This window comes from Myotis lucifugus, unplaced genomic scaffold (assembly GCF_000147115.1).
Source record: "Myotis lucifugus unplaced genomic scaffold, Myoluc2.0 scaffold_602, whole genome shotgun sequence".
NCBI classification, from domain to species: Eukaryota; Metazoa; Chordata; class Mammalia; order Chiroptera; family Vespertilionidae; genus Myotis; species Myotis lucifugus.
The window spans coordinates 253,486-263,774 of NW_005871650.1; the positions used below are offsets into that span (position 1 = coordinate 253,486).

The 10,289-nt window shown below is 33.5% G+C and overlaps 1 pseudogene; it reads right to left on the minus strand.

Annotated features, from left to right (window-relative positions):
* Positions 1 to 5,327: 5,327 nt before the first annotated feature.
* On the minus strand, positions 5,328 to 6,064 carry LOC102425302 (annotated as a pseudogene).
* Positions 6,065 to 10,289: the final 4,225 nt, after the last annotated feature.

Here is a 10,289-nt window from a genome sequence, read left to right on the forward strand (position 1 = left end):
AATTTTAATGAAGTCCAACTTAACAATTGTTTTTTTTGTCATGGATTGTGTCTATGCCCAATATCCTCTAGGTTTTCTCCTATGTTATCTTCTAGAAGTTTTGTAGTTTTTTTGTTTGTTTTTTACTATGGTCATTTTTGAGGCAATTTTTTAAAGGACATAAGGTCTGTATCTAGATTTTTTTTTCATATGGATGTCCAGTTGTTGTAGCACCATTTGTTGAAAAGACTATCTGTATTGCCTTTGTTCCAAGGCTAAGACAGTATTTTGTTTTTATTTGGTAAAAACCAGTGGGATTCTAAAAGTATTTTAAAAATTAAGTCAAGAGCTATTGCTTTCAGATTTAAGGTTGAGTGTATGAGAAAACAGAGGAGTAAAAAATACCTCCGTACAGTATTTTTACATGAACATTTTGGAGAGTTGAAATGGGAAAGGCTAAAAGAGAAACCATGTCGAAATGGTGGGCTGGGGAGAAGAGATGGTCATCAAGAGTTCATTTTTGTAATGTTAAGTTAGAGATGCCTATTGGGCATTCAAACAGAGAAATAAGTCGGAGAGATACACAATTGTACATTTCAAAAGAAGTAAGTCTGGATCACTCAGAATTAATTTTGTAAAATTTTGCTATTGAATTATAGTCATTCCAGATTTAATTTCTAGGATTGTGTTTCTTCTTCCATAAATATTAACATTTAATTTATATTGTTTGGAGCTGTGAGTTTTTTTTATTATTATACTCCTGTTAATAATATAGCACCTCATCTGTATGGGTTATGTGTATTCCCTGTTTATAATTTATCTGAATTACCCCAAACCTGCAAATTAGAGCAGCAAAAGGCCCTTATGGATAGTGAACCAAAACTTATAAAGATTACTAAGCCAAGCTTAGCTTTCAAAATAGATAAGGTTTTTACAAAATCTGAAATATAATGACAAATCTAGTCAAGCAAAAATAAACATAATTTGTATTATTTTATCATCAGATTAGTATTAGAGTCTATTCTGAAACTTTACTAACGTACCTTAATTATGCAAACATTTTCTAAAAATAAATACTATTTCCCCCATTTTTTTGGGGGGTTGGGGCATTTAAGAAATTACAAAACATTAGTTAAAGTGGATGCTGTGAGGTAAGTTTGAGAGGGTAGAGTAAAACTATGTCCACAAACCATGATACTTACAAAGCAAAGATTTCATCAATGCGATGGCAGGGTTAGGATTCAGGTACTGAAATCACAGGAGATCCATTTACCATGGATGTCAATATCTACACATTATATTCTGCTTTATCTCTGAGTCTTAATATTTGTTTATTCCAAACATGTGAAAGGCAAAATGACCAAAGAAAAGGTTATCTTTGACTTACTCTGAGAAGCATGATAGATTATTTCATTTAAACCTCATCTGACCACTCTTTTAATACCTACTGAGAAGATAATGGACGAGATCGTAGATCTCATTAAATACTGCTTAACTTTGATGGCATACATCCTTCTACCCAACTTCTGCTGACAACTGCTGTTGAGGCAGTTAGACTAGTTACGCAAGTAAAAAGTGAACAGAGCTTATCTATAATAATAAAAGAATAATATGCTAATTAGACCGGACAGCCAAAGGACCTTCTGGATGTCCTTCCAGATGACCTTCTGGATGAAGTTGGGGCTGCGAGGGCCGAGGCAGGCCACTGTGGCTGCAAGAGCTGAGACCCTTGCATGAATTTCGTGCATTGAGTCTCTAGTATTTTAAAAACTTTGATTATTTTATTTATTAAGCTTTTTGAAGTTTTGTACAAAAAAGTAGAGATGTAAATGTCTGCCAAATTTGTGTTCAGATAATTGCAAGGGATGAATGCACACCCATAAACAGATAATTTAATTAAAAACAATACAGGATTTAAAAGTAATTTTAAATTTTGGGCTTTCAAATTTGCATTTTAACATTTCTAAGTATTTTACTAGCTTGCATTTTGCTATGGATAATTTGTTACTACAATCGTACCTTTTACATTTCATTTCAAAATATATGTTTCAGGAAAAGTTATATGTATCTTTAAAACATAAGTTAAAGTATAAGCAACATTCTTGTGTTTTAAAGGCTTTATAAAGCCTTTGTATCAGTTAGGGTTCAGCCATATAAGCACAACTAAGAGGGTGATAATTCTATCTATTATCTATCTATCTATCTATCTATCTATCTATCTATCATCTATCTATCATCTATCTATCATCTATCTATCATCTATCTATCTACCTATCATCTATCTACCTATCATCTATCTATCTATCTATCTATCTATCTATCTATCTATCTATCTATCTATATCTATATCTATCTATCTATCTATCTATCTATCTATCTATCTATCTATCTATATCATCTATCTATAAAGGGATATACTACAGGGAGCTAGTGAACTAACTGTGGTAGCTAGTGAACCTGTCTCTTTAAGATTGTTGTCTCCTTGCGTGATGCTGGAGCTCAAAGCTCTCTGGAAAGGCAATCAGGAAGGGAAGCTCATACGTGGGTGAAACCTATAGGATGTACTCCAACAGAACAGACTTGAAACCTTGGTCCATTCTTGTTGCTTCTGACCTTGGTGATAAGGATAGCTTGCAGAAACTGGAGCCATGGAGCTAAACACACATCCTGGGTGTAGGAATCAGAGAAGCTAAGAGGGAACCCAGGGTAGACAGAGAAGTGCAGACCCAGCTGCTGCTTTCACATCCAAATCAGGCAACATACTGATGTGCTAGAGAATAGCTGCTGCTTTCCTTCCACTTCCCAAACCGCACACAAAATCTTCCCTATGGCCCACCCCAAACAGAAACATACAACAAAAGGAGAAGTCTGGAATAACCCAGTACAAATTAACACATCACAGAGCCATCAAAAATTATTTAATACTTTTTTTGGAAATACCCGCAGGACTACTTTCTATACAGTTTGTGTGTATCCAAAAAGAATGGCACAGAATTTTATCAAATATACATAACAGCAAAGGAAGAAACATAAATATACAGAAGCATCACATACTTTTTGTGGGGAATCTATTCCTCAACTTTTTATTTTGAAAACTTTTGAACCCACAGAATAGTAGAAAAAAGCAGTATCGTGGCTACAGGTATTCCATTATCTAGATTCATACTTGGAATGCTTATTTATTATGGTCTCTTAATTGTACACTTCTCATATACATACACACACAAACACACTTTCTTCTGCTAGATTTGGTATTTGAATCTGCTAACATCATAATAGTTCACTTCCAAATACTTCATTTAACATGTATCCCATAGATGGAAAGGTCATTCTCTTTTAATTGAGTTGTCCATATGTATTATATACATCACAATCTTACTAAGAATACATTATTATAATTATCACCCTCTTGAAATTTAATATTATATAATACTAGAGGCCCAGTGCAAGAAATTTGTGCACAGGTAGGGTCCCTAGGCCTGGCTGGTGATCAGGGCCAATTGGGGCCTTCTGGCTGCTGGCCAGGGCCTCCCTTCCCTGACTGCCAGCTGCCGGCTGCCAGCCAGGGCCTTCCTTCATTCTGTGCTGCCCCCTGGTGGTCAGTGCACGTCATAGCAAGCAATCGAACTCCTGGTCTCCCGGTCAAACTCAAAGGGGACACTTTACATATTAGCCTTTTATATGTATAGACTATTACCTAATGTATAACACTTCTTAAATATCCCCCAATTGTTCCTAAGTGTTCTTTATAATTTTCTTTTACCTATTTATTTCCCTGATCTAATATCCAATCAAGGATCATGCATAGCATTTAATCATTATGTGTCTCTGGTCTTCTTTAATATAGGATTTTTTTCTCTGCATTTTAAAAGGAATTCTGCCATGCCAATTTTTTTTTTAAGTTGAGGCCAGTTTTTTTGTTTGTTTGTTTGTTTGTTGTTGTTGTTTATAAAGATCCCTCAATTTGGGTTTGTCTGATGTTTGCATTATTAGAGTAAGTACATCATAATGAGGCATTTTATATCCTCTCAGACTTTAGACAAATGTGAATTTTGTTGATGACTGAGCACATGGAAGTTCTACATAATACATTTATTGGAAGGTATCTGTCATTTCCTCTTCTTCTGTTTTCATTCTACTACCAGGATTGTGCATCACAGCAGAATATTTTCCACTTCTAGGTATATTAAAAGGTAATTGTAGTTAGGGTTCTATGGTGAGCACAGGTTTTATTGGTGACATCCTTCTTGGGGGATGACCCTTCCTGAGGTGTATCATATTCTTTAGCATTCCAAGGTGCATGCTTAAAAAAAGAAGTATGTCTATCCCTGGGTTTAGGTTTATTATTGCTATTATAAGGAAAAAGTCAGTAATCAAATCCATCAACTATACTTTATAAATAGGATAGCTAAATTGTAAGAGGATTAAATCACATGCCAAATAAAACATATTGTTAAAAAAGAAATAATGATGTTAAGCATCACATCTCATAATAGGGATTTTTATTTTATGTTTTAAGATTATCTAATTTTTGTCCCAAAATGAAATGTGGATGTTAATGACTATCGAATAAAAGTTAGTGTGATCTTATTTAAGAATAAGTTAAAGTTAAGCAATAATATTTGTTTTATTACCATTGCTTTAGCATCTATTATGAGGGACTGAAAGTGGGAAGAGTAGTGTTTTTAAGTGATTAAATTAATAATACATCATATAATCATATACATAATATATATTAATTTTAATATATTTAAAAATATTCTCAATCTAAAATAATTTTTTATCAAAAAAGATGGAATAAAGAAATCTATTATCAATTAGGGGAGACAGTATAATTTTGACTTTAAAAAGATATCTATTTGCAAAGTCTGGGAGACCCTGTTCCACATTAATTTGTAAAGGGCCAGGTATTATTTTATTTTATTTTAAAGTTATTTAATTTTGAGTAGATAATATAAATTATCCTTAAAATTTTCCAGACTGTACAAGTAATATTCTTTTTAAACCCTGTTTCCCAGCCATCTTCTTTTCCCCAGCAGCAACCATTTACCTATTTCTTACATGTTCTTTTATAGATAGTTAGGCTTTTACAATCCAATATATTTACCTGGTAAGCCCTGGAAGTGCTAGATAATGTGAAAATATTGGAACACTGTCTACTACTCCAGCTTAAATATAGTCCATGCCTTCAGTTTCTCCAGTAGCTGGCCCACCTTTCCCATCCTGTCTTTCCAAAAAGAATGGTAAATCCATCAAGACAAAAAGGGCTCTGGTCTCTGCTTACATGGAAGCCTGTAACAATCAGAGGGAGACCATGCCAGAATATTAAGAAATTAATACATGGCTTATTTTTTTTTATTATTTAAGACCTTTATTAACAGGTGCTTGCAGTTTGTTGACTTTTTTGAAAAAATCAAGCTGTAAACTTTTATTACAAATTAAAAATGAGGTTCTTAAAAATCTCAACTTGACCAGATATGAAACAATTTAAAAACCTTTAAAGGTGTATTGAGAAAAACCAGGCTTTTTTTTTTTTTCTTAAAAAAAACACGTTTGTCATTACCAAAAAGAGACATCTTTAGATAAAAATAATAAAAACCCCATGCTGCATAGACAATGCAGATAGTTCTAGTTATCTGGTCAACGGGCAAAAAGCAAGCACTTAAGGTCTTCAGCTCCAATCTTTTGTTCATTTTTTATTGCTGGAATTTCATATTTCTTCTTGTTGGATGACTAAACCGGATGATGGTAAAGATGGTAAGCCGGCATTTTTTACTCAGCCCCGCCCTGCTCAGCCTCGGGAGCGGACGAATTCTCAGCTGGTGGATCCGCTGCTTTTGTCTCTTTGCCATCTTGTGGTTTAGGGTCTTCTGGGCGTCTGCGTCGGTAGTTGAAGTTGCGGCGGTACCGACGTTGAGGTGGCTGCTGACCTTGGGTCTCATCTCCTTGATTTTCCTTATCTTCTTCATTGCCGTCCTCTCTAGGCTGTCTTTGGCGAGGAGGGCCCCTGCGGAATCGTGGTCTGTAGCCCCGATACATATTCTGTCTCACTGGTCTGCCTTGTTCTCCTGCACCCTGGTTGTCAGCACCAAGTGGTACACCCCCACTTCCTCTTAGCACAACAAATGAAGCATTATTTCTGGCACAAATAGAATACACAAGATCCTGTTCTGGTGACCCGGAGGTGCCTGTATTTTTTTCCTTTAAATATATTTTTATTGATTTCAGAGAGAAAGGGAGAGGGGAGAGACACAGAAACATCAATGATGACAGAGAATCATTGATCTGTGGCCTCCTGCTCACCCTACATTGGGGATCAACCCAAAACTCAGGCATGTGTCCTGACCTGGAATCCAACCGTGACCTTCTGCTTCATAGGTTGACAACTCAATCACTGAGCCATCCAGCCGGGTGGGAGGCGCCTGTCTTGATTGACCATCTGTGTCTTGTCTCACATTCAGTAGCTTTAACTATAATTTCATCTAAGGTTGGTATGGACCTTTCTGTGAAATTTTCAATTCACTTCAACTAATAACAACTTGCTTCAAGGCTACAGTATCACTTCACTTTTGACCCTCTTGTTGTACCTCTTTTTTTAGGGAAATGTGGCCTGACAACTTTCTCAAAATCTGTAGCTACAAGGCCTAATTGTTTTCGTTGTTCATGTTGATAAAACTCCATTACTACACCTTCAGCTGTGTATTAATATTCTTGTGACCTAGTTTGTATCCTACACGGGGTACAAACTTCTTATTCTAGGAATCAAAAGTTTTCAAAGAACACATTTTGTCTCAAATATTGTTGGAAAATACTAGCAATCTAACAAAATTTCTATTACTCTAAAATTTCTAATTCAAAGAGAACAAGAAATTTACAGCAATAACAGTTTGGTACCAGCACTATTTGACCATTTTTCAGTGACAAATATTCTAACAGTAAAATTATGACACAAAAAAGCACTTGATACCTGTTAAGACAACAGTGATTCATGAATATTATATGCTTAGCTTTCATAAAGTCAAAATTTTTCTCCGTAATTTATGTGAAGTAACTGAAACATCTAATTCTGATCCAGTACAACTGTACAACTGCGATTTAGAACTTAGAAAATGACCATGTATTATAACACTAAAAAATTCAAATGTATGTAGAAATTATATTATTAATTTGTTTTGAACTCATTGCTGATTACTTCCATTAAAATAAGATTGCTCTGTGGCCCCGACCCGGTGGGTCAGTTGGTTTTGCACATTCGATTCCCGGTCAGAGCACATACTTGGGTTGCAGGATCAATCCTCAGCTGGGGCACATAGAGGAGGCAACCAATTGATGTTTCTTTCTCATATCGATGTTTCTCTCTCCCCTCCTTCTTCTCTCTCTAAAAATATCATTAAAAAAACCCACATATCCTCAGGTGAGGATTAAAGAAAAAAAAGAAAAGATTGCTTTATGTAACAAAAATATATTGAGACTTTCTTTTTATCATGCATACACACACATACAGACAGATTTTCCTTTCACATACATTTTCATGAAATGCCATAATTCAATTTTATGTAGACAGTTATCTATGTAAAAAACACATCTTCTGTAGGACAGAAAGAATAAAAATGCTGCCCCAAAGAGTTTTGATCACAGACATTATGGAAATAGGTATAGGCATTGAATGTACATTAGCTGTGTGGTGAGAACACATTCATGGAATTAAATTAAGAATTGTAGGGTTAAAATTTATAGCTAGCTAAAGGAAAAGCAAACCCACTCTGGAAAGATATAGCCTCAAAGTAGACCTGTCAGGATTCCTAAAACTAAACACTAATTAACATGAGTCTATGATTCAAAATTACAAGCCACACAAGGAAAATGAAGACAGTGAATATAGACTTATGGTTCATGAAGTTTTATTACACAGAGAGGACCTGAGCATCAGAGAGAGGAAGAGTGAGAGATAGAGATAGAGGAGAGAGGAGGAAGAGGAGAGGAAGAGAGGGTGCCAATTGAAGATTATTTCAGATTGCATCTGGATTGACATCTCTGTTCAATTATTATCGTAACAGAAATGTCATAATACCTACTAGTATTACTTAGTTCATTTTAATTGTTATTTTAAAGATCCACTCATCCTATGAAAAAAGTAGAGTTTCTATTAAAAGCAAACACATGAAAATAAAGATTTAATTATGTTTAAATTATAACATCTAACTATTCTAGAGTAAATATAATACAACATACAAGATTATTAGCAAGACAAAATTCTGTCAAATTGATTTAAGTTGCAGTAGAGAAATTAATGTTTGGATCCAGTGACTATTAGGTTTCTATTAACCTGAATGTTTATAGAATGATTGACATAGTTTTAGTATCCTGAAACAAATAAATATGTTTCTTTACTACCCTATATATTCATTTTAAAATAAAATAGTTTCTTTAAAATCCAGGAAAAATACTCAAAATATTCAATTTTGAAAATTATGCCTGTAAAATTGCAAGGCTTTAATGGTTTAGATGTCATTTTAAAGGCAATAATTATCTTTATTGACTTCAATGCAATGTCAAATACAGTTATCTTCCAATTATAAATTTGATGACCTCTGTCTGAATGTTTCTGTCCAAAATTCTTTAATTATAATCAAACTTGTATATAATTAAACCATCTAGTAGAATTTTAAAGATAAATTATAAAAGCTGCTCCACAGGAACTATCATTCCATAAAGTAATTGGAATCAACAAAACTGCTGTTGGAATTACTCTGTTCACATTCACTAACAGGTTTCTATTCTAACATACATACATTTGCGCTTACTTGTTTTAGATGCCACCTATGTCTTATTAGATGGTGAGAATATACAGATCAACACTTTTGTTCCAAATTTTCAGTTGAGATGAGTTTTATTTGATCGATGATGTTTCCCACCCCCCCCCACCGAAAACACACTAGAAAGTGGTTAAAATTATTCTACTTTTGCCTTGTTAATTTTCCTAAATTTTAATGTAGCATGAAATTCTCAAAATTTAGATAACATAAATTGTCTGACAAAATTCTTTCTAAAATGCAAAATTACCTGAGCTATTATGTTTTTTCTTAAATTCTTTGTAAACATACAGAATAAATTTTATGCTGCCTCATAAATTTCAACTATCCTCCCCCCCCCACACACACACACACTTCTGTGTTTGCAGCCTATGGGTCAAGGCCAGGCAATGGTTCAAGGCCATAGTTTCCTTTGCCATGGGGGAATGTGAGAGATCCAGGGGACAGGCCTGACAGAAATCCAAACCCATGCATTTCAATTTTTTAATCATTATTTTTTTTTCACTGAGGTACATGTGAAGAAATGACATTTTCCATACAATTCTGGTAGAAATGCAAATTGCCTCAGTAAATTTAAAAATGTTTAATAGTATTTATTTAAAATGTATATACATTTTACCTGACCTAAAAGAAAATTTTTAAAAATGTATATACTTTTGAACAAGTGATTGCTGCCTGGTTAATCTAACCATCAGAAATAAATAGAAGTATGACTATATATATACACACACAGACACATTTATGGTTTAGTTTATAGCATTGTTATAAATATGGTAGTACATATATCAATAGAAAATTCTCAATAAATTATGGACTATTATACACTCATACAATAAATAAGTTAGATATATTAACTATAAAGATTTTTCATGATACAATGTATAGCTTGATCCTACTTTTTAATTATAAATAAAGGAAACCCAATGTACGTGTTATATGTATGTGTTATTTTTGTGTATACATTTAAAAAGTAGGAAAGTATACCCCAAATTGTTAACATTGATTACCCTAATGATAGGAAATTAAAGGGGAGAAGAGAAAGACTATTTACATTTTTATATACATTGACTTAATATGAATTTCTATAAAAATCTTGTTTTACTTTTTTAAGTTTTTAAAGTAGCAGAACACAATGAACAGTGTTCCAGTTGAGGGAATTAAGGCATTTAAATGCTCAGAAGCATATAAAAGCAGTGTTTATAAATAAAAAATTTTAATTGACAAAATTTGTTCTAAGTAACTTTCTATTTTAGATTTTTTTAATAAAAAATCGTAGAAGGTTAGAAAATTTAAACCTGTTACTTTATTCTAGGTAATGTTTGTCCTGGAAAAGCCCTCTTTATGGGGGTACTTGTGGATAAAAATACTTTTAGTTTATAAAATTCTCTAGATGGAAGCTTTCTGGGATTAAATTTAAGAAGAAACATTTAATCCATCTATAAATCCATCTGAAAGTCAGTGTGCTTAAAAACATGATGAACATAAAAACACTCAGTT